Here is a 7,032-nt window from a genome sequence, read left to right as displayed (position 1 = left end):
CTCCCCGTGGTGCCCTAAGATTTGGAGACGGCGATCACCGGATTTTGGACCCCGAGGTGAGCCCCCCTCCCCTCCCCTTCTCTTCTCTCTCTCTCCCTCTCCCTCCTCTTCTTCCCCGCGCGCGCGCCCTCCCTCTTCCCCCTGCCCGCGCCCGACCCCGTCCCTGCTCGCCCGCCCGGCCTCCCTCCCGCGGCGGCGCTCGGCTCCCCGTCCCCGGCCTCCCTCCCCGGCGGCGCCCGCCCGGTCTCCCTCCCCGGCGGCGCTCGGCCCTTCCCCCCTCCCTCCCCGGCGGCCTCGCCCGCCCGGCCTTCCTCGGCGCGGCGGCGCGGCCCCCGCTCGGCCCCTCGGCACGGCCCCCGCCCGGCCTCCCTCGCCCCGGCGGCGCTCGACCCCTCCCCGGCGGCGCTCGGCCCCCGCTCGGCCCTTCCCCCTCCCTCCCCGGCGGCGTTCGGCCCCCGCTCGGCCCTCCCCGGCGCGGCGGCGCCCGTCCCCGGCCTCCCCTCGCGCGGCACCACCTCGGCCCCCGGCGGCGCTCGGCCTTGCCCCCTGCCCGTCCCCGGCCCCTGCGCGCGGCCCCGCCCCTCGGCTCGGCCGGCCGTGGTGGCCCGGCGCCCTCCCGCGGCGCGGCGAGCCCCGCTCGCCCGCGCGCCCCCGCCCCTGGCCGGTTCAACCGCCCTGGCCCTAGCTCGCCCGCCCGTTCCCCCGTCTCGGCCTCGCCCGACCGTATCTTCGCTCGTCCGCGCTCGCGGTGATTATTCGTTAATTAGCGTGTTGCGTCGCGCGCTTCGCCGCGCGACTGATTTGTCTAAATTCAGATTCTATCTTGTGTTGCATCGTGCGCTTCATCGCACGACGATCCATTTTGTTTCAGGTTGTTTAAGGTGTAACGCCGCGTGTGTATTCACGCGACGTTCCACTTTGGACTCAGTTTAGTCGGCGTATGCCGTCGTGCGCTTCGTCGCGCGACGCTTAACGTCTCCTCTTAACTAAGGCGAAGTGTCTCGTTGCGTGCTCGGTCGCGCGACGAGTCGTTAACTTCTTAATTTGTTTTAGAGAGCTTTGTCGCGCGTCTCGCCGCGCGACCATCCTTTTATTTATCTCCACCTGCTTATAATAATTAGACATGAAAACATGACTTTACTTTACGCTAAACATAGTGTCTACATTAAATTTCCTTCCATTAAGCGAGTGGTTAATTTATAATCATGTAACGTTATCGTTTCTCGACTGTCTTTTCCTCTTTCTCTCTTAACCGTACTCGCGAGCCTGCGTAGAACGTCTGTTTACTTATTGCATTCTATTGTATAGTGTACTGTTCTTTGGTATTAAATATGTGGATGTATGTATGTTTGCGCTCGCATAGAGAACGATCCGGTTGAAGAGCCCGAGGAACCCGCAGGAGAAGCCCCTGAGCAGCAGTCGTTTGGTGGAGGCAAGTGTCCCTTGACCTATCTATGTCCTACTCATTATTTAATTCACCTCCCGCTTTACACATTTATGCCTAAGGATTGACTAGCTTTTGTTATCCATGTCCTTGTTTACCTATTTGGGTTGGATTATTACTGTTTAGCTTTATGCTATTGCTTAACTCTAATCAATGAACATGATGAGAGTATCTATGATACGCTGTTTTTCCCTTCTCTTATTATGATGTGGTACTTGTGGTCATCAAGGGGGCTCGAGCGATTTCTCGAGTGCCTCTCCGTAAGGACCTATTCTATGGATGACCGCCCGGGAAAACAGTGCAACCATGAGGGTGGAATGGGGTGCCCTTAGCTGAATAATTAGAGGATCCGGGGTGTAGTTCACTTAGCCGTCGTGCCGTCAATGGGGCTCGGTGTATGCGGCTCGCTCTGCCAAGTTTGGGTTCGCCCCTTGGGGAGGAGTGCGGTGCATTTAGGAAACCTAACGGGTGGCTACAGCCCCGGGGAATCTTTGTAAAGGCTACGTAGTGATGCCCTGCTGGGTCACCTTGGTAGTGATCAATGGAGAGTCATGATCTCCGGGCAGAATGGGAATCACGGCTTGTGGGTAAAGTGCACAACCTCTGCAGAGTGTTTGAAAACTGATATATCAGCCGTGCTCGCGGTTATGAGCGGCCAAGGGAGCTCCAGTGATTAGTGGTACTTGATCAGAGATACTTTGGTACAGGTGGTTATGAGATTGATGGTTATGATCATGCTTATGGTAATGGTAAGTGGTACTCTTTCCGTTGGGATGGAGTACGTTTGGGTTAATAACTTGGGTAAATGCTAAAACTTGGCTTTCTACTAGTAAATAATAATCTGACCAACTAAAAGCAACTGCTTGACTTATCCCCACATACAGCTAGTCCACTACAGCCAAACAGGATACTTGCTGAGTATGTTGATGTGTACTCACCCTTGCTCTACACACCAAACCCCCCCCTAGGTTGTCAGCATTGCAACCACTGCTCAGGCGAAGATGAAGCTGTGGAAGGAGACTTCCAGGAGTTCCAAGACTACGACGAGTTCTAGGTGTGGGTTAGCGGCAACCCCCAGTCGGCTGCCTGTGAAGGCCGCGGTTATCTACGTTTCTTTTCCGCACTTTGATTTATTGTAAGAACTATATGGACGTCTCAGACGTATGATGTAATCGACTATTTCCCTTATTAATACTATTTTGAGCACTGTGTGATGATGTCCATATTATGTAACTGCTGTGTATGTGAATAACTGATCCTGGCACGTACATGGTTCGCATTCGGTTTGCCTTCTAAAACCGGGTGTGACATAAGTGGTATCAAAGCCGTGCTGACTGTAGGACCGCTAACCTAGAGTAGAATGGTCGTTCTAAGGACTATAGACCTCTGTCTCTGCCTTGACTTTGATATCCCTTCAAAAGTTGGTCATACCGACCAAACCTATGTTCTACTATATAGTATACCTTGCTGAAAATCATGTTTTATTCTAATCCTTCATTTACTTATGATTCATTATTTGCTGGTCATATTAATTCTGTTCTCACCCCTTTTGCTTGCGATGTCTTTTGTAGATGGCTCGACTTAGACACACTGCACGAAAGTCAGTCATCCCCTTCTTACCCTCCCGCCTTGCTGAGCGTCCGCTTCGTCGTCCCGTGGCCGGACAGTCCAGCCACTTGGAGAGACTACACCACCGCCTGCATGAGGAGCAGGAACGTCGACGACAGGAGCAGCAGGGCTCTTCCTTCTCGCTCCACCAGGAGATAGAGTCTGTGAGGAGCTGCTCCCCTGTGCTTCCTCTGGAGCCGCCCCCTGCACCACCACTGGGCGTCCCAGCTTCTGGAGTAGCTGCTGGAGGAGACCCAGACGACGGAGATGGCGACGACAGCTCGAGCCACGACACCGACTTCTCTGCTAACCTTGAGCCGGAAGGATGGGTTGCTCGACCCATCACTCGCGATGCTGCTCGCGGGTGTCACTTCCACGATGCGCTCGACACCCTGCTACGTCGGGCATTTGACCGACATACTTGGTCCGTCGAGTATCGCTGTGTGGTCTACCAGCACAGTCGCGGGGTCTACCCGGACCGCTGGGAGGCAACCTGCTTGGTGCGCTGCCCGGAGAACAGTCTCCAGGGTGCAGAGGCCTGTTCAGAGCACTATTCTATCTCTGAGCGGGACTCAGCTGAGGCAGCCATGCAAGATGCTGCACGGCGTGCGCTTTCGCACTACTGCTCGGTTTTCGGTGGGGCAGCTGACGGTCTTGACCTGAAGTATTACCCCCGCCGTCCATCTGGCAGCACAGGAGGCGTGATTGTCTCACCTGTCGGTGAGGGCAATCCTAGGTTGAGCAGCACAGTCAACCTAGCCGCCGTGCTAAACACGGAGCTGGACCATGCATTAGACGAGCTGAGTAGGGCTCGTGCTGAGATCGCCCTGCTGCGGGCTGAGCGCGCGGAACGTCGTCACCTGGATGGTGGTTCCCCCGCTCCCGTCGGGACTCAGCACCCGTACCGCTCACCTCAGCGTGGACACCAGTCTTATGGCAATCCCGACTGCAAGACCAAGATAACTCTAGAACCATAGATCGTTAGAGTTGGATCTTGTAATTAATACGAAATATATACATAGAAACTTCAGTCTTAGCGTTAGCCTCGGTCTTAGTTAGTCTTAGTTAGACAGGGTATTTTGCTATATCCTGTGCATCTATGTTTGTCATGATGAACTATGTTTGCTTTGGATCTTTGTAATGACTGTTACCAGAGTGTGGGTATCCCCTGTATTTTGGTTTACCTATTATGTTAATGGAGTTAGTTATATAGTTGGGAAACCTTTTATTCCACTTTCCTCCTTATCTGAGAAGCTGTGTGGTCTGTGTTGGAGATCAGTGAAGATGCTCATCTGTTCAGTGCTGTTGAAGAATTCTATCCTCTTTTCTTATGCTGCAAGATTTGCCAGATCAGTTCTGATGTGTGGTTGCATTCTGCAGATGTCAGAGAACAGGTGCAGAGGAGGAAGGCGTGCTCAGCAGGAGCGAGCCGCTCAACAGGATGAGGTGCCCCAGCAGCAGCACCTGCCGCCCCCGCCCCCGATGTCCATCGAGCAGATGTTTCTGATGCAGACTCAGGCAGTTCAAGCCATTGGTCAGACTTTGGCCGCCATTCAGCAGCAGCAGCAGCAGCAGCAGGCCCCACCTCAGCCTCAGATGCCTCAGATGCCCAGAGACAAGCGTGCTGAATTCATGAGAGGTCATCCGCCAGCGTTTGCTCATTCTTCTGACCCTATGGATGCTGAAGATTGGCTGCGCACTGTGGAGCGGGAGTTGCATACCGCTCAGTGCGATGACAGGGAGAAAGTTCTATATGGTCCCCGTCTGTTGAGAGGAGCAGCCCAATCATGGTGGGAGTCTTACCTCGCCACCCATGCCCATCCTGACGCCATCACCTGGGAAGAGTTTAGAGGTAGCTTTCGTCAGTACCATGTCCCTGCAGGTCTGATGACTGTGAAGAAGGAGGAGTTCCTGGCCCTCAAGCAAGGGCCATTGTCTGTCAGTGAGTACCGGGACAAGTTTCTGCAGTTGTCTTGCTATGCTCCTGAAGATGTCAACACCGACGCCAAGCGGCAGTACCGTTTCCTGAGAGGCCTGGTTGACCCTCTGCAGTACCAACTGATGAATCACACCTTCCCGACATTCCAGCACCTGATTGATAGAGCAATCATGACAGAGAGAAAGAGGAAGGAGATGGAGGATCGTAAGCGCAAGATCAGTGGACCCCAGCCTGGAAGCAGCAATCGTCCTCGTTTCTCAGGCAATCAATCTCAGCAGTTCAGGCAGAACCAGCGTCCACCTCAGCAGCATCAGCAGTTCCAAAGGCAGTACCCTCCGCACCAGTACCAGAACCGTCAGAGCAATCAGTCAGGAAGTCAGTTTCAGAGGCAGAATCAGCAGGCACCTCGCCTTCCTGCCCCAGCAAACCAGCAGAACAGTCAAGCAGCACCAGCTCAGGTTGGAAACAGAGCATGTTTCCACTGTGGAGAGCAAGGCCACTGGGTGATGCAATGTCCGAAGAAGGCAGCCCAGCAGCAGTCAGGCCCCAATGCCCCAGCGAAGCAGAATGTGCCTCAGCCTGGAGCAGGCAATCGCTCTCAGCCGCGCTATAATCATGGAAGGCTGAACCACTTGGAAGCTGAAGCAGTTCAGGAGACCCCCGGCATGATAGTAGGTATGTTCCCAGTCGACTCCCATATTGCAGAAGTGTTATTTGATACTGGAGCAACACATTCTTTCATTACTGCATCATGGGTAGAAGCACATAATCTTCCAATTACTACCATGTCAACCCCCATTCAAATCGATTCAGCCGGTGGTAGAATTCGAGTCGATAGCATTTGTTTGAATATAAGTGTGGAAATAAGGGGGATAGCGTTTCCCGCCAACCTTATAGTAATGGGTACTCAGGGAATAGATGTCATCCTAGGGATGAATTGGCTAGATAAGTATCAGGCAGTTATCAGTTGTGATAAAAGGACCATCAAGTTGGTGTCCCCACTAGGAGAGGAAGTGGTGACCGAGTTAGTTCCGCCTGAGCCAAAGAAAGGAAGTTGTTATCAGATGGCTGTTGATAGCAGTGAAGCAGACCCGATCGAGAGCATCAAGGTTGTGTCCGAGTTCCCAGATGTGTTTCCAAAGGACTTACCGGGTATGCCACCAGAGCGGAAAGTTGAGTTTGCCATAGAGCTTCTTCCTGGAACCGCCCCTATCTTCAAGAGAGCTTACAGAATATCCGGACCAGAGTTGGTTGAACTTAAGAAGCAAATTGATGAGCTGTCAGAGAAAGGTTACATTCGGCCAAGCACCTCGCCTTGGGCCGCCCCTGTCCTATTTGTGGAGAAGAAAGATGGCACCAAGAGGATGTGCATCGATTATCGAGCTTTGAATGAGGTCACGATCAAGAACAAGTATCCTTTGCCCAGGATTGAAGATCTGTTCAACCAGTTGAGAGGAGCCAGTGTGTTCTCCAAGATTGATCTGAGGTCAGGTTATCATCAGCTCAGGATCCGACCTTCGGACATTCCGAAGACGGCATTCATTTCCAAGTATGGGTTGTATGAGTTCACAGTGATGTCTTTTGGTTTGACCAATGCGCCCGCATTCTTCATGAACTTGATGAACAGTGTATTTATGGATTACCTCGATAAGTTTGTGGTGGTATTCATTGATGACATTCTGGTTTATTCTCAAAGCGAAGAAGAGCACGCAGATCATTTGAGGATGGTGTTGCAGAGATTGCGAGAGCACCAGTTGTATGCAAAGTTGAGCAAGTGTGAGTTCTGGATCAGTGAAGTCCTGTTCTTGGGTCACGTAATCAACAAAGAAGGATTGGCTGTGGATCCGAAGAAAGTGGCAGACATTTTGAACTGGAAAGCGCCAACAGATGCCCGAGGAATCAAGAGCTTCATTGGAATGGCCGGATATTATCGGCGATTCATTGAAGGATTTTCGAAGATTGCGAAACCAATGACAGCGTTGCTAGGCAACAAAGTTGAGTTCAAGTGGACCCAGAAATGCCAAGAGGCCTTTGAAGCGCT

The sequence above is a fragment of the Zea mays genome, chromosome 2 (assembly GCF_902167145.1).
Source record: "Zea mays cultivar B73 chromosome 2, Zm-B73-REFERENCE-NAM-5.0, whole genome shotgun sequence".
Lineage (NCBI taxonomy): Eukaryota > Viridiplantae > Streptophyta > Magnoliopsida > Poales > Poaceae > Zea > Zea mays.
Note: the sequence above shows the minus strand (reverse complement) of the source record.